General features: G+C 42.3%; 1 long non-coding RNA gene across 1 annotated transcript; it reads left to right on the top strand.

Moving 5' to 3' along the window:
• The first annotated feature begins 20,722 nt into the window (after positions 1-20,722).
• LOC125697727 (uncharacterized) lies at positions 20,723-22,639 on the top strand. Its single transcript, XR_007378907.1, has 3 exons — positions 20,723-20,886; positions 21,829-21,971; positions 22,441-22,639. It is a non-coding gene; the product is annotated as an uncharacterized LOC125697727 (long non-coding RNA).
• Positions 22,640-23,068: the final 429 nt, after the last annotated feature.

Below are 23,068 nucleotides of genomic sequence, written 5' to 3' on the forward strand. Positions count from 1 at the left end.
TGATGTACACTCTTTCTCTTGTGAATAAAACCTGTAAGTCTCTCCATGTGCTAAACCATCTCATTGTTTGCTGCAACTCTTCAACATTAGGTGTCACACAGCAATTAATCCATTTTCCCTCTCTCACTACACTGAAGGCTGTGCCATATTGAAGTCTGTATCTGAGCGGAGCTGGTAATTCATCAGCGTTCCAATATCTCTATGTACAATGTACTCATTTTGCTATAATGGGCCTTTTTTAATCTTACTGACAATTGAAATGTTGATGCTTTTAAGGTTAATGATCCACTGATAAATACCACAAAACACTTTAACCCTCAAATAGTTTTTAATCATGGCTGATGCAAAGTGTGACAAGAATACTTGGTGCCTAAACAGGCTTTAAGATACAGTACCTTCTAAATATCTGAATTTCTCTTTTACTACCAAAGTGATTCCTCTTGACAGTTACTAGGCTTGCCTTTGTGCCACATTCTCTTGGTTTCATTATACTGGGTTTGTGTATGAGCTGGCTGGCTTTTCCTTCACACTTCTTAATGGTCTGCTTTGTGTGCTGGATGTGCTGAGATGCCTTCGATCCATACCTTACATATGGTGAAATCAGGAAGGCAGCTAATGGAAAGCACTGAAAGCCTGTGGGAGTTTTATTGGGGTACAGTCAATTAAAAGGTACTCTCCCAGAAAAAGTACATTCAGTTATATTGTCAGGGTGGTAAGAAGGTTAGACGGATTCTAACATTTTAACTGCACACATATTTTAACACAAGCTGGCGTGTGGGGAGGTGTTTGCATTATGCTAAGAGAAAGGCATCCCCAGTTAATTCATGTAATCAGTAAGCCAGCATGCAGAGAGGCCTTGAAAAGTAGTTTCCATTTTTAATCACATTGTTTTTTTCTGGACTTCTTCCAATCATTGAACCAGCAAAAGAAATATGACGCACTTTACATTGTGTTCTCAGATATACTGCCCCAGCTCTCCTTAGCCAAAGTATGTCAATATAGCTTCATTGCAGTCAGAGCAGCACATGTCTGTCAGCTGATGTTCTGACCCTAAAGAGAGATTTCTACTGCATAAGCTCTGTGAAAAGGACAGCAGAGATATATATCATAGTGTGCACAGTATAAAGCAGTGGCAACACAAAAAGAAAACTCTCATTTGAAGCAAACATTATTTTGCAGCATTAAATGGATCCAAGTAAGAAAATAAAATCCAAGATGTGTAAGTCTCATAAATTGAATGTATATTATCTATATGAGGAAAAAAAAGCTTTTTGCTTAGGCATCCAGTGTCCTTGATTTGTCCTGTTAATTATGAAAACGAGTGACTGTAAAAGCAGCTAGTAGTTGCAAACACTTTGAGATGGAGTGTTGCAGAGCATATTAACCAATTGCCACTCCTATTCACACTCACCTCACACTGAAGCCAAGCGACTGTGCCAGAGAACAGTGCTGAAGAAGGACAGTGATCTAATGGAAATGGCTAAAGATATATTACCTCTGAAAGTAAGTGGCTCAGTGAGAAATGACTCTTTGCTATTTGCATTATGAAGTATAGTTCCTCTGGAGAAGTCAAGGTAACTGTTTTCCCTACAGACATTGGCTGCTATGTCTTCTCTCTGTTCTGAAATAGCTTGTGCTACTCTTGCAGCAGGAGGGCTCCAAAAAGCGTCCACTTTTGATTCTGGGTTTCACAAGGACTGGATCTGTAGAGCCAAGGCTGAAACTAACAGCCTGCTCTGCTCGAATGCAAGTTGTATAAAGAATGTAAGAACCCAGAAACTGCTCTCCTGGGCAACAGGTGATTCGTCCAGCCCAGGATGCCATCTCAGTGCAATGGGATAAGCTATTTAAAGAGGGTATGTGAACCTAGAAACTCTCTACACCCCATTTACTTTGTACTCCCCCAAAGCTGTTGCATCAAGAGTCTTATGAGAAACCCACTTGCCCAGGTCCTCATCATATCTATTTACAGACCCCTGGCCTGTGAACTTGTCTAATCCCTTCCTGAACCTTCTTGTACTTTCTACAAACTACTGTGGCAGCAAAGCTCACCACTCACTGTGTAAACAAGCACTTTTATCTGCTTTAAACTTTTCCTACTATTTTCACAGAAGTCTGTGACACGCTTCCAACAGTAACCCCTGTTGCACTATGAGATAACAATAAATATATATATATGTAGCTTCTATTTAAAGAGTTGCAGAGTTCTACAGAATGGCTTATATGTCTTCAGGAATGAAGGAATAATCTCACTTTGGGGCTGATTTGGTTCTAAAGCCCACTACTGACATTATGTTGGTTTAGCCCACATACCATCACCCAAAGCAAAGGAAAAATTAAAAATGCTCATTTATAAATACATACCCATGTACACCAGATGTTCTATATTTTTAGCTTATCTGCAGGTGTGTATAAAAGCAGGTTTGGGACTCATTGATTGTGGAGTTCTTCTAACTGTCTCAAGCTTGTATAATTCCAAAAGAGATACAGTCCTAAGAGCTTTACTGATAACAAGCAAAGCATTTTGCAGGAGCTGGCTTTTGGTTTGACTACATATTTTTCAAATTGTGTTATTCTCTGCTTCTGCTAATTAAACTTTTGAAAAGGAACACAGCTGACAAGAAGTTCTGAGTAATTTGCTCAGTCCTTAACATTAGTCAGGAAGTCTCCAAGCTGAAGCCACAGAAGTACAAGAATACTAACCTCCAAGAGAAGCTGCAACAGCCCTTAATTAGTGTCTTAACTCAGATGTTGTTGTGAGGGAGGAGCTGTAGCTATCACAGATGTCCAAAACACAGATGATCGTGGTGGTAAGGGATCAGTTCAGAAACACTATGGCTGGTGAATCCTTAGAAGCAAAAATAATTTGAAGAAATTCTGCGTATAGCTTGGAGACAGGTGCAAAGACTTGGCATTTGCCCTGTGGAATTCTTGGGTGCTCTTGAAAGGTTCCTCAGGGATGACAGTGCAGTCTCTGTTTTGGGCCTAGAATAAATACGCACCATCATATTATCTCATATTCATTAGCAAATTGTCTCTTCCAATGGCTGCAATGATTATTAGATTATAAAATATGCGAAATGACAGGTGATGGCTAAATTCATTGCCAAATGATTAACTGCATGATAAGGATGCGGGAGGTTAAGAATAAAATTTAAGGGAAGCATTAGGCATGAAAGAATATCTTAAAACTCAAAAACTGCTCCCATTTTCACACCAACAGAGACTAGACTGTATCTTATAAAGTTTACTGTTAGCCAAAGAGACACATATTTTCTAAGCTGTGAGCAGCACGTAAATTTTACCTACTCAGAGCAGGAATTAATAATACACGGACACCTCACTCTGTCCCCAAATTTCAGTGGAAGTCTTTGAAATCTTTCTTCAAGAAGCAATACTTGCTCCCCTCCCTCATTTCATCCTTTTTTTAAAAGCCTTTTTAGGCTTTTTTTTTTTTTTTTTTTTTGAAGTACATCAGTAATAAAAAGACGACTAGGAAAATGTGGGTCTACTACTGAATGAGGTGCATGCCATGGTAACAGGGGATGCTAGAAAGGTGAATCTGCTGAATGCCTTCTTTGGTTCAGTGTTTACTACTAAGACTGCCCCTTGGTAAGAGAAGGAGTCTGAGGAATGGAAGACTTTCCCTTGATCGAGGTAGTTTTGATCAGAGAGTGTCTAGTCAAAATCAGTACACACAAATCCATAGGCCCTGGCAGGATGCACCCACACGTGCTGGAGGGAGCTGGCAGAAGTGATGATTGAATCACTCTATGAAAGGTCTTGAAGAATGGGTTAGGCCCCTGAAGACTGGAGGATAGCCAGTGTCACACCAGTCTTCAAAAAGAGCAAGGACAACCTGGAAAACTACAGACCAGTCAGCTCACCTCCATCCCTGGAAAGGTGATGGAACTACTTGTTCTGAATGCCATCTCCAAGCAATTGGTAGAGAAGAAAGTTGTCGGAGTAGTCAGCATGGATTCACGAAGAGGAAATCTGCCTGACCATCCAGGTAGCCTTCTATGATGCCATCAGTGGCTGGGTAGATGAGAGGAGAACAGCAGATGTTGTGTTTCTTGACTTCAGCGTGGCATTTGACTCTGTCTTCCACAACATACTTGTAATGAAGCACAGAAATTGCAGGATAGATGAGTGGACAGTGAGGTGTACTGAGAACTGGCTGACTGGTAGAGTTCATAGGGTTGTGATCAACGGTCAATCTGGTTGGAGGCCTGAAACTAGTGGTATTCCCCAAGGATCTGTACAGGGTCTGGTCTTGTTCATCATCTTCGTCAATGACCTGGATGAAGGGACAGAGTCCGCGCTTAGCAAGTTTGCTGATAATACAAAGCTGGAAGGAGTGGCTGACACACCACAAGGCTGTACTGCCATTCAATGAGATCTGGACAGACTGGAGATTTGTGCAGGAAGGAAAATGATGAGGTTCAACAAGAGCAAGTCTTGCACCTGGGGAGGAATAAACACGCACACCAGTACGGGTTGGGGGATGACCCGCTGGAGAGAAGCTCTGCAGAGAAGGATTTGGGTGTCTTGGTGGATAACAGGTTGGCCACGAGCCAGCAGTGTAACCTTGTGGCCAAGAAGGCCAATGGTATCCTAGGGTGCATTAAAAAGAGTGTGGTCAGCAGGCTGAGGGAGACAGTCCTCACTCTTTTACTCTGCCCTGATGTGTCCAGTTCTGGGCTCCTCAGTTCAAGAAAGACTGGGATCTCCTGCAAAGAGTCCAGCAGAGGGTGACAAAGATGATTAAGGACCTGGAGCAACTTCCAGCTGAGGAAAGGCTGAGAGACCTGGGACTCTTCAATTGGAGAAGAAAAGGTGGAAAGGGAATCTCATAATTGTTTATAAATATCTGAAGTGAGGAAATCAAGTTGATTGGGCTGCCCAGAGAGGTTGTGGAGTCTCCTTTTCCAGAGATATTCAAGACCCATCTGGGAGCCTTCTTGTGACCTACAGTTGGGAACCTGTTTTAGCAGGAGGGTTGGACTCAATGATCTCTAAAGGTCTTTTCCTATCCCTACAATTTGTGACCATGTAAAAGGACCATTCTGTAGGAAGTCTAATGCAGTGCTTGTGGAGCTGGAGAAAGCTGTTAATATTTAGAATAACATCAGTGTCCCAAACTCTTGTAATGCCTCTTTTTCAGTCCCACTGACCCTCCTCAAATCCAAAACGTTGTACAGCAATCATAAATCTTCCCACCTCCCCATTTCACACCAGGCCAGGCTGCCCAGAGCCCCATCCAACCTGGCCTTGAACACCTCCAGGGATGGACGGGGCATCCACAGCCTCTCTGGGCAGCTGTTCCAGCACCTCACCGCTCTCTCTGTAAAGAACTTCCCCCTGACATCCAACCTAAATCTTCCTGCCCTCAACTTAAAACCATTTCCGCTTGTCCTGCAGTTGTCTACCCTTCCAAAGAGTTGACTCCCCTCCTCTTTGTAGGCTCCCTTTAGGTACTGAAAGGCTGCAATAAGGTCATCCCACAGCCTTCTTTTCTCCAGGCTAACAAGCCCAGCTCCCTCAGCCTGTCTTTGTAGGGAGGTGCTCCAGTCCCCTGATCATCCCTGTGGCGCAGGAGCCTTGTTCTAGCTACTGGCCCAAAACATATAGGAGGAAAACGTGTTCTCACTTGGCTTCAGAGAATTTGGTTAAATTTGTTTTGGGACGTGTCACCGTGGCCTTTTTCCTCAAGTGAGACGTGATGTGACAGCACATCTGCAGCGCATGCAGCTCTCGCTTCCTGAAGCACCAGACCAAGAAAAACAACCTGGCAATGAAATTAGCTACCTACAAGGTAACAAATGACAAATTGTCTTTACAGGCACTTTTACTGCTGTTAAAAGAAAATAGTTGAGAGTCCTCGCAAGAATGCTATTTTTTTTTTTTTTTTGAAGGCAGTGGGGGTGAGGTAGGTGAGTGGGAATAAATATACAGATGAGGAGCTGAGGAATCTCCTATCTCATCTCAGCATTCTGCACGCTTGAAATATTACCACCTCCAGTTCCCATCTCCATTAATTCCTGTCTAGAACCTTAGGGAAAGTGATATGCATTAGACTATCCTTGTCTGCTTCTGCAGTCCTGAAAAGGCAGATGATGCTTCTTTCTAGAAGTGCTCACTGAAATGGCCTCTACCTCTGCGTGCAGAGTTGTATCATACATCTTCTGCTTTATTTCCACTGCTGCTTTTTGGAGAACCCAACTGCCTGCATTTATGGAACATAAAGAAAACACATTAAGTGTAGAAGAAAGATGGACAGTTAGATTTCTGACTGGGAAAAGGTGGGACTGACCCCAGAGAACACATTTGTTACTGTATTCCAGAACTTTAAAAATTATGGGAAAAAAATCTACAGAGAAAGGACTGTGCATTCAATTGTAATTGTGCTAGTAGACAACAAGTGGCCTTTGGCACTCAGTTGAAACACATCTCCTTGTCAGAGGCTGGTAAGATAGAGCACTGATGTCTAGGCATAGAACAGACCGGGGCAGGCTAACAGGCATGAAATGGGGAGATCTAGGAATCCAAAGTGAGAAAGTCCATCAGCTTCATAACACAAAGCACAAGCAGACTGGGTGCCCTCCTCAAAGTCATCATATGGAGTGGATGCATCACATCACTCTGTACGTGTATCGTTCTGCATGGAACAGCACCTGCAGAAGGACTGTGTCCTTTCACACTGCATTAGGCTATATTACATCTTTGGTCAATAAAATGATATGCCACAGCATATGATACATCATCTGTGGCAAGTCACAATCCGTTCTTACAGTATCAAATATATTTGATTTAAATATGTGACCAACTTATCCATCTCTTTCACACTTTCATTTTACTGAAGCGGATGAGAACAGCATCTGAAAAACTGACATGATAATCAGGACCCAGAAGTAGAGCAAGAGGATGAATGACAGGCTTGTTCCAGTGGCTTATTACTAGCAGCATCATTTCAGTTAGCCTTGCATATTTCTAATTCCCCTCTGTATCTGTGGAGTATCCCCTCTTGTCATAATATCAGTTAATGCCATTAAGCCTGGATAGTCACTTGCTAAATCTTGAATAAACCAAAGGAATAATAATGAATTTTAATAAAGCTTCTTCATTTGATCTCTTGCTCCTTACTTTCTCAAGGATATCCCATAGAATTTGATTGTTTTTGTCCTGCCAGTTTATTCTTTCCGGCCTGAATTAAATCCAGTGTAAGGTCTGCATAGCATATGATGTGAGAGCTTCTATCTATATATGTGATGACGTGGTATCTGCTTTAGTCTTTCTCATCTACGGCAGGACAGAAGATTTCAAAACAACCAGTCACTATTTACTGTAATAGCACTTACTAAATCAATATCAGTAACCGGAAAGAATATTGTTTGGAGCAAAACACGAGGATAGGGATTTACTGTGAAGCTGAAGAACCTTCAGGGAAAAGCACACTGATGATGTGGAGAAGAGGCAAAAAATAGCTCAGAGAATAAATCACCCAATCACCTCAAATTCAAGTGCTTCAACTCCAGCACACCTGTTCCTCAAAACGAAACCTAAAATTAAAAAAAATCTGCATCACTCCAAGTCACAGTCACTATTGACCACAGTGGACAATCAATAACTGTAATATATTGCATCTTCAGTAGAAGACAGAGCAAAATTAATGAAGATGCTCAGACCCGGCACTCACATGTGACCATAAAAATACAGACAATCTCTCCTGTTAAACACCAATCTCACTGTGCAGGGGTGGTTTCTGTGTTACGACATAGCAATCTAATGGCACACAGCAGCCCTGCCTGGCAGTTTATGGAGAATCTATACAGGGAGCACACACCCAAACAACCTGTCACTGGGGATTTAGATGGGCACAGTGCAGTAACAGGAATTGGAATTGGGAGGCTCTCACAGCCTTGCTCACCATCAATCACAAGGCTCCTTGGAATTGCACATGTTCAACATCCCGCTTCCCACCTGCTGCCAACCTGGCAGGCTGCTCCCAGGAGCACACACAACTAGGGAGGAAGGTGACGCTTCTCCTGCTCTTGCTCCATCTGCTTGGAGCACCTGCAGGGCAGCAGGGTGAGAAACGTGCTGGTCACAAACCAGACCCAGCACCAGTGACAAACCAGCCCCGATCTGGCCAGTACTGGTGACAAGCCAGGCCCAAAGTCTGTCACAAAGCTGGCGCAGTGCTGTGGGCTCAAGGGTGCAGGGAGGAAGGGTGCCTGTGCTCTGATGCTGGGTTTGCTGGGATGCCCATGTTTGCTCCTTTAAAAACTCAGTAATTAAACAACTCTTAACTTCACACCAAGCCTCTGACTCTCTGTTTTGTTAAATGACCACTTCATGTCACATTAACATTTTACATTATCCTCCCTTCTCTCCTCAGTTTAACGGGCTGTGCTGAGGTGTTGGGATGACCTCCAAAAGATCTTTTGCCAGTGAGTTGGAATACAGGAAAGAACTCAGTCAAGCCCCTGATGAGCACCTGTATGTCAGACATGCTGTTCATTTATGTCAGAGACAACTGTGAATACTATTTGAACTCATCAGCCTGTTTCTAATATTTGCTACAAAAAGTTAATCGGCAAGTACTTAAGTAAGCACCACAAAGAAAACAGGAGAAGAAACAAAACATGAGCAGTGCTTGGACAGCAGCTTAAAGATACACTGAAGAAGTCCACACAGCCAAAATAGTGAGACCCTGTCCTTTTCTGGACTCATAAAATGTGCTAACTCAGTCTTCTGATACCCACCTGGCAGAGTTTTCATCCCAGTATGGGATGAACCATCCCAGTGGGAGCCCACTTGTTTAGGACTGCTGTGTTACAGTTTTTAGAGCCTTTCTCTATTGAATATTCCCAACTGCTTTCTTTTGGGGCAGCCGGAAAACAAAGAACAGTAGGGTCCCCAAAGGAATAACACCTCCCCACAATGGGTACAGTCCATGTGGAGGATAGGATGGAAGGCATTGTTAGTCCTCTCCTGGCTTCCTCAGTGTTAACCAGAACGTAATTCCCCTTACAGATATGGCACATAGCGAGTCCTTAGGGAACAGCAGCTCACTGCACCAGGTTAGGGCCCATCTCAGCAGAGGCACCATGCCTTCAGAGGGTGGTCTCATGGAGTTCCTTAGGAAAGTGTCTCTCAGGGACATGTCAATCACCCCTGAATGGAAAACGTTTCCTAATTTGGCTTTGCATTTCTTTAATATTTCATATTACATACTCCAATACTCCACATCACTCATTTCTCAGGGATTTTTTCATTCACTGCTTGATGTCAACAGGTGAGTCTCTAACTTAAAGGTTTACTAGATTAAAAGCCAGAGCATTTTTCTGACGCAAGTGGAGCTCACTGGCTTAATTTTTATCCATGTCAATACGTTACAGCATCTTTAATCAACAGAACTATTTCATGCTTACTGCTTAGTTCAGGGTTAAAGAGAAAGCTGCAAGGTTAATTAGTAACAGGAAGCAATTCATTAAAGTTTTCATAATGTAATGTTTCAAGGCAATTTTACTTCATAATAAATTTTACATCCCAAAGGAATGGATAAAAGTGCCTAATGTAAAAGACTGACAAGCAGGGAGGACTTCTCAGCACCTTCCAAGAATTTTGGCAGCTTTTAGCACTGTTTATGGAGTTGAGATCTTTATTCAGAAGTACTGAATAAAGCACATTATTCACTGAATTGCTTTCTTACATGTGGCTTTTGCTGATAATAAATTCACTGACATAAAAGTTTTGATGTGTTCCCTTCACAAATTGAGTTCGGCATGAAAATGCTCAGATCGCGTCTGGAGATAAGTTTTGTGCATCTTATTCTATGTTGAGAATTAACACTTGTCTGACAGTGAATATTATTCCACAAGATTTTACCAAGATGTATAGCATGTGCACCTTCTGACCCATTGGCCACCCTTGGAGATAGGTGCTGCACTGGACAGTCATGATGCCTGTTCCACTGAGCTGTTTTCTCCAGCACCAAGAAGCAAGAATGAATTTCTGCTAAGCCATTCTGTAGCAGACTTAACACTGAGGCTTAAGGGCTTTGCTTTCCTTTCCAAATCGAAATTGTTAAAGGCTAAACTAACTTCCAAAACTGAAAATCCAGAGGGTTGGGGTTTTTTTAGAATAACAAGGATTATAAACTAAAACAATAAAATGTTAGCTCCTTCTTTTTCATTTCCCCAATTCCAGGAGTTACTCAACAAAAAAAAACAGAAAAAAATCCTCTCTCTTGACCAGTGAAGAATAGCAAAAGTATAAACATGACATGAAAATTTGATGGACAACAGTTCTCACAATAGCAACTTAAAGCTATTCTGCGCAACTGTACTGAATGTGCAACATTACTATAGATACAGATTAGAACAATACATTTGTTTATTTATGCAGTGTTTATTGTGCATTTTAATACATTGGCAACTCACATTTAGGCTGTAGAATAAGAGTTTAAATGCAGCTATTAAATTCACTTTAATTGAATGAATGCAAATGATTTTTGCTATTCTATACTACATAGCCAGTCACCATCTCCTTCTAGTCTCCACGTAGCAGTTTCCTTCAGTAAGCTGCTTTGCCTTCTCTGCTCTGGGGGGGTGTCAGTGCATCAGGCTCTGTGCATGGGACTTGACTATTCTGCTGCTGTGCAGAGACACGCCATTCCTCAGACTGCCACAGGTCAGCGCTCAGCACTGCAGGGGATCCAGGATCATGCATGCCCCTGTGACAAAGCATGGGAGGATGGTGCACAGTTTGTTGCATTCACTGCTGTAGCCCTCAGTATTTCTGATCTCCCACATTCCTTTCCCAAAGGACACTTCTTGCTATCTGATCGATTTGAACAAAATTCCAAATGTTTACACAAACGTTAAAGGGTTCAACTGGTTTCCAGAAGCTCTGGATTTGGCCTATCCTTTGCAAAAAGATGCTGACAGGCCTAGTTAGAGGCACTCCCATCTCCTCAGAGAATCCAGGATGCTCAAGCTGGAAGGCCCAGTGTAACCACAGCACAGCTGCCTTTCCTCTTCCCCGGCCACCCCATCAGTAAGCCTCACAGTCAAGCAAGTAAGCCACCCAAGCACTGGGGCTTTTAGAGGTCACTGTTGTATCAACTCTTTGTTGGCAGGGCCTTTGAAGAACAGAAACCTAACACTCAGTATCACCAAGGCTCATCCACTCTGCGGACAACCAGGACATGTAATAACGTGCAAGAGGTGATCTCTCCCCACTGCACAATTACAGCCCCCTTTTGAATCCTACTGGGAGCTCACCCCAGACTTGCTGCACATACAGTGGAAATTTCCTTCTGCTCTGCAGCACTCACTCACATTTGGTTAATACCTGTTTATTTCTGCTCACTGCTCAGAAAAAGGTTAGCTTTAGATAGTTAAAGAGAGCTTGCTAACATTTCTTTGTCTGTGTCACCTCTGGTGCTGTGTAATTGTGTTGCAAGTTGTATATTCCAGCTGCAACTCACCCAGTGTACTAGCTGTTAATCTTTTCTAATGGAATAAGATAGTTCACAGCTGTATCACAGAAGAGAACAACTACAAAGATAATCTACGGTGTGCTTGGCATTAGACAGGCAAGATGATAAAATGCCAGTAGGGATGCATATGCAGAAAGAATATTATGGTTGATGAGAAAACTATAATTTCTTTAATGAAACCAGTTAAAGAAGATTTTGGATGGGGTCTCATAGCATCCAACTTGATTAAGCTCTGCATAAACTTTACAAATAAAATTCCATCAAAATAAGTTGAGAAATACTGTTTTCATATGCTTAAACACTAATCTCTGAAGCAGAGGGACTATTAGTGGGAGAGTCATTTGTCTGCAGCTGCCAGAAAAGCCAGGAAGTGGGGACAAATGGTATTCCCTGCTGCTAATGCATGAGGGAGACGTTTTTTCCTGGTTAGAGGGAGAATGGTAGGAAGATGAACTCTCTGCTTGCAGAAGCAAGCACTTACAGCGACAGCAACCATACATTGTCAGAGAAAGCAACAGAAGCTCAGAATTCCTACTGCATCAAAACAGAAAAGCATACCCTGTTTCACTGGAATATGGTGAACTCTTTTATTAAATAATCCTGGAATTCTACCACAGAGTGGAATCCTAATTTATGACAAATCCAGACCTATCACTGAGTAGCTAACAGATGAGGGCTTTCCAATGCCATGCCTTGGGGACAGTGTTTGAGATGCTGCTGGTCTTGCAGCCAGACACACGGACAGCTGATCTGAGGGCTCGTGAGGCCTGGGAATGCAGCTCCTGTGGGTGCTGCCTTGAGATGCTTCTTTCTGCCTGAGGTGTCCTGACATGGTGCCAACCCAGCAGCAGCCTACCAGGAAAACAAGGGAATCAATAAGAAGCTGTTTCCATTGGACAAATATGAGAACCAAACACATTCCTACATTTATTCAACTGCATGCACTGACTTTCTGACTAAGGAGCAGCCCACTGGAAGATTTCCACTGAGTTCTGAACAGTATTATGGTCCATGTGCTGACAAACTGAATCAGAAGTTCCTAAATTGATGTGCACTTCAGACACATTCAAAGAGTAAGAAAAGCATCTCTGACAAGCATTTCAAAACTAGTTCCTGCAATGCTATTACAAGTAGAGAGATATATCACTTGATTTTCCAAACCACTTATCCCACAGCTCCTGCTGAAACAAGCAAGAATTATTGGGTGCTCAGCACTTTGGAGGAGCAGGATGCATATTTTAGGAACAGCTGAAGGGTGCCAGCATGAACACAGTGACACAGCACAGCACACCAATGCGCACTCGCTCCCATTCTGGCGCCAGCCCCTCTTCAGCACACACTCCTGTGTTTGGCACTTCCTATGGCAGCATCCATGGCAGACTGCTCTGAATCCAGCTGGGATGTCCTGCACAAGGGGCTCTGTGACGTGCCCAATCATACTGATCCATGTGGTGCAAGGCGGTACCTCTGCCTGCAAACCCTTCTGCCCAGCACCTCCTCACACACCATCCTGGAGCCCAGGCGCCTTGCTTGCTGCAGACACACACAGGTCTATGGCATTTAAGTTCATTGCATGGATTCAGCTCTAAACATCACAAATCACAAGAGGAAACGGCTTTAACCTGGACAAGGGTAGACTTAGACTAGATATCAGGAAGTTCTTTCCTGTGATAGTGGTGAGACCCTGGAACAGGTTGCCCAGTGAGGCTGTGGCTCCTCTCTGGGAGCACTCCAGGCCAGGCTGGATGGGGCTGTGAGCAACCTGGGCTATGGGAGGTGTCCCTGCTACAGCAGGGGTTGGAACCAGGAGATCTGAAAGGTCCTTCCAACCCAAACCATTCTATCATTCTGTGATTCTAAATAGCAATACTGAAATACTGAGTTGTGAACACTTTGACCTTCTACTTCTGAGGAGGAATATTTCACATGAACCAACAGAAAGAGCAATTTCAGCCACTACAGATTTGTTATATTATTTCCTCCCAAAACATGCTGACACAGAAGTTGCATGCTAGGGAAAAAAATAACACAAACATAAAATAACCACCTAACCACAATAAAAAAAATAAATTAAAAAAAAAAAAAAAACAACACCAAAATCCATTGATTTTATTTATTCAGTTTCACATCCACTGTCATGAACAGTTTGAGGCTCATCTTTTGGAAAGCCACAAATTACTTTTTGGAAATCTGAAGGGATATCAAGAAGATGGGATATGGACTGAAACTTTTACCTATGTTTAAATCACCTGTGACTTTATGAAAGAGAAATGACCTGCTCCACACTCTTCTGAGCAGGAAGCCTGAAGGACTGGGCTGGCTTTTATTCATGTGCAATTTCTTGCTGTAATCCAATTGAGATATCAGACAAAGTTCTGGGTTATTAATTTTCACTGAGAAATTACAATGCATCTGTTATTGTTTTCTTCTTTAATTATTCTGATGGAGTTAACAAAGGATATTTTTAATAAGCTTCTCTGATCTGAGAGCTAACGTTTGAACAAACATAACACGTGATATTACTATAGTACAACTAAGAAGCAGCCTGTGCCTGGGTCGATTTTGCATCTGGCTATATTCACATATCAGCAGCATGAAATGGACAACAAAACCTTTGCACCGTTAACAATTTTGGCATGGTTTTATTTAGAAGTATTCATAGACTATGGAAACCATTGTTACCTTTTTGGAATATGTCAAAATACATTCCCATGTATTTAAATGAAGATGACAAGACGTGTTTGCATAGGTGTTGCTGTCCCTCGAAGTTTAACGATATCTTTGGCTTTAAGGAGATAGTCATAACCACAGAAAGAGGCTGTCCTCTGGAAAATGTCCCAGTAAGGACGGTGTCAGAGCAGTATTTTCACACACTTAAATCATGGGGGCTCTCACGAGGTAGTGGCCTATGTTTATAGAGCTGAAGATTAAGAGCTATATATTTTATTATATGGCTGTCTGAAAACCATATTGTAGTGAGTACTCCACATTGCCATGAATCTCTGTGAGAATAGCTGGGAAAATGTATAGGCTTTTCTACTTCAGGGTCAAGGGTACATTTCTCTGTGACCTTTTATTCTAACATGAGGCAAGGATGCAAAATGCCAAAGGCTCTTTTTCCACTGACTGCAATGAAAATCGCCCAGAGTTTATTAAACAGCAAATAATTCCGCTATCAATCCTGCATCTTAAAATTGGAAGCCACCTGCAGAAAATAAACAAGTCTGAGCCAGCATTAAAATGTAGATATGTACATACATACACAACGTCTGCTATTCAAAGAGAGTGCTTTAATAAGCTCCTTTTTTTTTCCTTTGTTTTTGTCTGGAACATATTCTTTCTGTTGCCTGAATGACTGTGGTCTTTTTTACCTTAACCATCCTGCCCAGTGAATTAAGGCAATGTAAATTATTCAGGTATGTCTTGTTGTGAATCTTTAATGAAGAACCTCCGTAACAAAGGAGAAAAAAAAGCCAGACACGTAATTTTGTCCATCTGCAAATACCTCCCCTAATTCTATTTAAATACAGTAACATGTTATTACAGAGAGGAATCACAAAGTTAGTATTTAATTTGATTCTAGACCATACATTTCTCGAATGCTAAGAATAACTTGGGCTAAGCATTATTTTTTGCTGTCAGATTTTTATAATGAGAAAGCTGAAGGCCATAATGCATTCACAGGATGCTTGAAAAAGCCTACAAATTCTGTATGAATAGCAGTTCATTTTTGGGAGTGAAGAACAAGGTCCACTCTCTTTCAAGGATCACGGGTTTTTAATTTAAAAAGAGATCCAGACATCACAGAATTTAATTTCATAAACAAAAATATTGTCTTCTTTCACCTACTGTAAGCATTCTAGAATAACCAGAGGAATTATATTTTTATGCATTTCATTAGAAGCAAGAATATCTTTCAGTGAAGAGGGAATTGATATTGCGATTTTGGAACAAACCAGCGAATCCACATGCTTTGCAGACAAAAGATACCGACAGTTAAAAAAACTGCTTTAAACACTGATGTTTAATAGCAAAATTTACAGAATGCTTACAGCCATTGCTTATTCAGCACAGCTGGTTCAGTTATTTAAACTACGCAAAGCCAGCGCTGCCTGGCATTCCCACACAGCTCGGGAGCTCCATCCCGACGCGCCGCTCCCTCCGTGCCCCAGACCCGAGGGCACGTGCATGCAAGCCGGGCTTCTCCGCTTGGATTCCGGATTCCGGCTCCACCCACAGCCATCTGCTGCCCTCCTTCCTTGTGTCCACCCTGCTGGCTCACACACGGGCTGCTGGGCCGTCTCTTTTTACATAGTCCTGCGGGAGCGCTTGCAGCGTCAGCCTCCTGATTTGTAATGCTGAAGCTTGTGCTTGCAGCTTGCGAGGAAGTGAAAGCATTTCCTCAACAGGCACATGGTTCCACTGCAGCAAAAGCGATCTGTGCTAACTTGCTCATGCGGGACACTTGGGCTACAAACTCCTCCCTGCTCCAGAGAAATCTGTGCAGCCACAAGTAGGAGTGTCCCTATGCTCCGTGCCTGGTGGGTCATTGAACAAGCACATGGGAACCACCCTGGCCAGTCCCTTAGTTCAACAGACAGACTTACGCTAGCAGGAAATGTATGCTTAACTCTTGTGGCAAAGTGTAAATTTTTAATTGTGAAGGCTTACGAAAAGACTTGCCTAAAAATGCATTTCCAACAGGCCTTTCAGAAGCAGCAGCCCTCTTGGTCTCAAGTCGGGTAACAAGGCAGTGATTTGCAGCCACTCGCTGTAATTTCTTGGGAAAGCTGCGTTTAGAGTGAATCACCAGATCCAGCTGGGATTCGGACTCTGATTTTTCAGAGTTAGCTCAACCAGGTAGGTTGGCTTTTTTTGTTTTGCTTTCTTTTAAATCTTACACTTCAGTGCAGATGTTCTTACGTTGGGAACTCAGGTGGGATGGGCTGGTCCTCAGACGTGCTCAGTGTAGGTAACAAACAGGTAACCACCTAAATGCTTCCAAAAATCTAACATCCATGCTTAAATACAGTTGCGTGCTTCTAGATGTAAAACGATTGCTAGGACTTTAGTTTTCTTCCTGGCTGAGTGGCCTAGTTGCCAGGCTATGAAAAGTCATTTACTCTCTCAGATTGGCCCAATTAATATTTAATTATGTCAGGCAAAGTGGAACAGCTTGAATGGAAGTGCTTGAGGGTCCTTACACAGCTCAGGGTAGCCCAAACACATCAACACATGCAGCACAACAAAAGCAACAACTGAATCTGGGTCTTCTGCACCCTAAGCAAACAGCCTGTATTCTAAACTGCTGGACAGTGGCTAGATTTGGTGCAGGGAACAACCACAGCATTGCTCTTAGGATTGTTTGAGGACTAGGAAGACAGACTGAAATGTGAGAAATGTGCCTACCTACATCAACCTGTTGAGACTGAGACACATCTGTAACTGTTCAGAGAACTTTCTTTGGGATTTCAGCACCCAGGCTGCTCTCTGATCCAATCTCTTACCTGGGAGTCTGACTTTGACTTAAGCTTAATGTGACAGGAAAGGGAAATCAAAAGTATTTTTCTGAGTACCTTGTCTTCTAGCTGCTATTGTGTGGTTTGTATCAGGCATTCCAGACGCAGGTGTTGCAAAGACTGTTGCTTTTCACACGTGCTTTTGTCTCCCTGTGTACAAGAACAGCTCCTGCTGGTGAGCTGATGTTGCCCTTGATTCTGCAGCTGTTCCTCACCCAAGCAGGGGCATCTGTGGTTGCCCTTTGCCAATGTCCTGCCCTGGCCACGCCAGCTCATGTCTCCTGGGATGCTGTGCACAGAAGGCTGTGCTGGCAAACATTTCCAAACCCTGAATGCAGCCTACACTCACCTGAAGTCAGCCTTGCTTGCCTCTGAAGAAAATAAAAATAGGCTGCATTCGAGAATAATAGATACATAGTAGCAATATAGATCTGCTAGGGTGAATTGACTGTTCAGCCTCCAAAGTGGGCAATTGTAAACATGAATTTCCTGCCCACGTGCAAGAACAAGTTTCATTTTCACCATGTGCACAGTTGTGTTTGAGAGTGATTGGTCAGAGCTCTATATATATTGCAGATGTGAAGAACTACGATGCTTTTAAAAGGTGATATAAATACCAATAAGCAACCACTATAGTGCTAAGCTAGAAGTGATGCACATGGTCTTACAGCAATCATAGCTTATTCCCTGGGAATACACACTAAAGAACTCTCTTCTGCCACAGAAGTTGCATATTACTGAGTAGTTCTGCTTTTTATCACATATTGCACATTTCCCAGAGCTCAGGCCTGAAAACGAGTTCTCTGTACAGCAGACAGTTCAGCCACTGCCTGCTTACAAGCAAGCGTTGCATGTTCCATGCAGACCCAGCACCAAGCAGGCTGACCACGCTCAGATCTCATCTGCTGACAGATCCTGCCTATCAGGAGCATGAATGTCAGGTTATGCAGATTCTTGCAGCTGCCTAATGCTCGCTGTTTCAGCTGTCAGACTGATGGCAGAGACCATAAACAACTTCAGAAATTCCCATGTAAGGTAACATCATTGCAAGAACAGAGCTGTCACTCAGCCAGCAGGGAGACCTCAGCAGCCTGCCAGTGCTCCTCAGTCTGGAGTGTTCCTGCATCTGGCAAACTAAGAAAATGTGTAGAGTTTAGTGGAGCAACCATTGCATTTCAAGGCTACTTCTAAATATTGTTGACAGCTGTATGAGAATATTCTTGGTTTTAATGGATCTCAATTCCAGACCTACTTGCCAGACATTTTATTCATTGTAAGACTTCTTGTCATCGTTTTCCCAAAGCACTGAGGTCAGGCTCAGCAACCTGTCTGTCTCAGAACGTGTCCATGAGATGTAAGACTGTGTAATAAGATTTCCTCATGGTTCCCAATGGCTGCATTCGAAATGCTGTAAAAGCCAGATACAGACTTATGCAGGCTTCCCTGTAATTAGAAACTTTATGGAACTTTATAGCAGTTTTATGTAATAGTTTAGTAAAGAACTGAATCAATAGAGAATTTTTATGAGACTCTTAAGGCTGGCACGTATTAAAGCAGTAAATACTTCGTTTCTTTATAAATGCTAACCACAGTAAACTACAGCAAGATGCAGTGAGGCCTAAATGTATGGCATGCATACAGTGCATGTAACATACAGTGTGCCATTGTGCCTTGTGGGAGTCAGGACAGCTGATGGAGCAGCAGAGCCAGCAACAAGCTGAGGCTCTGGTCTGACCTCAAACAAGAGCCACCTTGAGGGAATCCTCCCCGCACTGTCCCGACACACCACGTCCCCTGGTGCCAACACACCGCATTGCCTGGTCCCACTACACTGCATCGCCTGGTCCTGCTGCACCGCATCACCTGGCCCTATTGCACACCACATAGAGTCAAGGAATTAGTAAGGTTGGAAAAGATCACTAAGATCATCCAGTCCAACCATCAACCTATCCCCACCATGCCCACTAAACTATGTCCCTCGCTGCCACATCTAATATTTCCTTGAAAATCTCAGTGCAGTGACCCACCCCAGGGGTCTCCCTCAGCTGGGCCTGCTGCCCCTCATGTGGGGAGCCAGGGGCAGGTCAGCGTGGCACAGCCTGCCTGGTCCATCTGCTCTGAAGGCAAGCTCAGGGATTGCTGCAAGCATGCCTGGAAGTGCCTGTGAAATAATTTTCCTTGCATCTGTAGCTTAGAAGGAGCATTTTCCCCATCTTTTCTACATATGGCAAAGAAGGAACTTATGCTGGCAGTACTGTAATGTCACTCAAGAATTATTTGATCATGTTTATAACATCTAAGTGTTTCAGTAAATATTTAAATAATCTGATTGCAGCATATAGGATTCTAAGAGGCTAGAAAGAAATAAATTACCGTATATTAGCATGTAATATTATTTACCCAACATAATAAAATCAACTCAGTTAATCACCGAATCACCTAAATTTTCATTATCGTGATATGCTTAAGGAGTACAGGTAGTGCTAGGAATGGTGAAGTAATAATAATAACAGCTGGTTGCTCAAGATAAAATAAAGCTGTATTAAAGCACACCAGGTAGTCCTGCTGTTAATCTTAGACAAAAGTCAAGTTTGCACTATCTGAGGGAAAAGTACTCGTATTCATTCACTTGAAATATTTACGTTTTACCTTCAACAGATACTGACTAAACACCACAGCACCCTTACAGCACTCCACAGTTGGGAAAGCAATGCACGCAGGTACACAGCTTTCAAAGCAGCCAATGGATTTCACAAGGCCTCATCTTCTGATGCCCACTTAGTGCTTTGTGGGCCCCCTTAGCACGAACAGTCACCGCTCGTAACAGATTGCTCAGAGTGCTCAGAGCACTCGTTTCATAAAAATGTGGCTGATTACAGTCACCGGACTGCTGAAAAAACAGGGGCAGTTTCCTAGCAAAGACAAGCTCAGTTGCTGTGCTGCACTGCTGGGGGAAAAGCCAGATTTCTGCAACATTACTGTTTCTTTCCAGATGTAACTTCCAATTAAAACTTTTCTCACTCAGAGCCATCCGCCAGCAGCACTAAAGGTGTTGCTGCCCAGCTCTGCCTCTGTAGCAACTGACTGCAAGTAGGGGACTTCAGTCTTCATTGACAGACATAATATTACAAACGGTGCAGTTGCAATCTTACTTGCAAATTGGAATTCTGATTTTTAATCCGAAAAACAAAAAAAAGCGTCAAGATTTTAGAATATTTTATTTCATAGTTACTAATAAAGTAAATTACTTTTATTGTTGCTGTTTAAAGCTTCACTACTCTGTGCACACACATATTTCCAAATCTCATATCAGCATCTTTTTTTCTGTTAACATCTCTACAATATCTATATTCACCTGTATTCTTCCATTTAAAAACGTGGGAAATAAAGTCATTCTATCAAAGGGAATGGAAAAAGTGGTACAGAGGGAACTAGGAACAAACATTCACTTGAAGTCATGATGAACTTATATAATCCATTGGTCACTGTGGTTAGGTGACCAGTGCTGTTATGTACTGCCCCTTTCTCTGTGCTGATCCATTAGGACTGCTAATGCCTTATGATTGTCAGCTTGAGATCCGTCCCCTCTCACCCACAGTTTCTGTACTTTTTCATGGATATGTTGATTCAGGTGGCAACCTCTTACTTTCCATTCACTGGGAGCCCATCCAAGAAGAGATGGAAACCTCCTTGGCCAAGTGCATGGCAGGAAATGGTGCCAGGAGTGAAAAAGTGAGGCTGAACACCAGCGAAAAGCAGATAGTGGGGCTCCTGTGAGACTGTAGTGCTAAAGGTAGTTTGGAGGGAGCAGCTGTGAGAGCTGGAAACTTGTCAAGGCAGCAAAGGGCTCTAAACCAGGTATGGAAAACAAGACTACCACTCTTGCAAAGTTTTCATTAGCGGTCACACTTTCTTGGTTACAGCTCAGAAGTCCTACCCCATCTGTTTCGCAAGCAGTGGATTGTGTGATCAGATGGTCTAGGGGGATTGCTACATTTCAAATGCTCAACACTTGCAGTTTGGATTCACCTTTCACAGCTCATCCTCGTCAGCACTTTCCATGTTTTTTGTTCTAATATTTAATGGATGGTGTCTATGCCTTTATTCTTAATCACCTCTACCATATTATTTTCCTAGGTACTTATCTAGCTTTTCATCTCCCTGCTTTGCCTAATTACCTGTCCCTTTCTTTCAGATGGTTCCTTTATTCCCTTGCTTCTCAGAATCATTAGCATTGCATTATTATTCTTAACAGCAGTACATTTATGTTTATTATGCAGTGTTTGCAAATAAATAGTGAACTGAACTTCTGGCTGTGTTTACCTAAAGCTAAAAGGAGAAAATGCAATGCAGGTTGAATTCTCATTTCACTTGCTTATTTTTGCAAGGAAAAGTTTTTAATGACTTTGAAGACCTCTTTTTTGCATCCAATACTTTTTTATAGCTCTGGTGTTTAAAGGAATGTTGAAACCATTTATCTTTTGAGTATAAAATATGTACTAATATTGAGTCCAATTTTTTTTTCTTTCTTGGCTACTGCTCTTCTGCTTAAGGGAGTATTTGTAACTAAATCAGATAACTGAAATCATTCTGGCTAACCTGTGATGTTCTGTTCTGTGAAAAACTCATTGCTAGCCCATGTTTGGCTCCATAATTCTAATGAAAGTATAAACCTACCCACCTGGTGTTATTCTTCCGATCTTCTTTGCTTTTTTTTCCTCTTGATTCCTCCTGGGTGTGTGGTTTTGCTGCCACTTTGGTAGGTAGACTAACCTGATGTCTGGCTCTTTTCCTGCTAAGGTGAAGGACAAACTCCCAAGGATTTCACTGAAAGCAAAGTTAAGATCATCCAGCATTCCAATTAGGCAAGCATGTGAGCAACACCTGCTGTATGTTCACAGATCCACAGTCTCATCTGGATTTTTCTTTGGTAGACAAAACAGGTAAATGAAAGCTGTTGGAATAAATTACTGCTTTGTTTGAGCTCATTTTATTTAAAGCTAGCTCATGTCATTGCCATTTTTTATAAAGTAGTCTTGTGTTTTACCAGTCTAAGCCTCTGATGTCATAGCCACAAGATAGACAGATAGATAGATAGATGGATGGGAGATAAACTCAGCTGTTGAGGAAGAGCAAGGCTTTTAAACCCAAGCCTGGGCTACATTCAACCTGGCTGCTGTGTCCTATCGTAACATGGGGTCTAATGACAGCCCATGTCATTGAATACTGTTTATGTCAACATGAAAAAACACTTCTTAAACACAGAATTTCCCCAACATAGAAGTATTAATCCAAAGGTAGTTGAATTTGTGACATGCATTCTTTTATCTTCACCAGCAATACATAATAATTGAGTCCCAATGGGAATTCTCAGCCTTGCCTATTAAAATGAGTCTTGTCTGTGACTTTCAGGATCAGGCCATGCTGGGAGAGAAATGGTTTTAGGAATGCAAGATGCTGGTGGCAGCTGCATGGTCTTCCCAGCACAAGAATGCCACCCTCAGATGTAGCTGGATTTGCAGAAGCAGTAAGCGTGCTGGTGCCAAAGGACTGATGCTATTACCTCATGATCACAGCTCACAAAGAATAAATTGAAATATTACAGTTGAAATTATTGCTTGTGCAACTGAGCTCAAAGCTGGTGCTTCTACTATTTCTCTTTTTTCTCATTATATTTTTTGTGCCAGAGACATTACCAGTCCGTGAACACATTAAATCATATAGGAAGAAAAGCACTTATATATTTATCTTTCTCTGAGAGGCTACAGTTGTATTTTATTAACAGAAACATTTCAGTTTCATAAGTACTTTCTGCCTATAGCAGAAAGTAATTTCAGAGCTCATTGTTGCTGTGGTCAAACCACCAAGCTGTTTAGCATTTACTTCCTGCTTCCCATTACAGTGAACACAGCTGACTAACTGGTTATTAAAGTGCTGGAGACATCTCCTCAAAAGCAGTGATAGTTTAGTTTGTACAAGTCAATTGTATTACCTCTGGAATGATATAGACCGAGAGACTACTGAAATGCTGCATAACAGA

Source organism: Lagopus muta, chromosome 9 (assembly GCF_023343835.1).
Source record: "Lagopus muta isolate bLagMut1 chromosome 9, bLagMut1 primary, whole genome shotgun sequence".
Classification (NCBI taxonomy): domain Eukaryota; kingdom Metazoa; phylum Chordata; class Aves; order Galliformes; family Phasianidae; genus Lagopus; species Lagopus muta.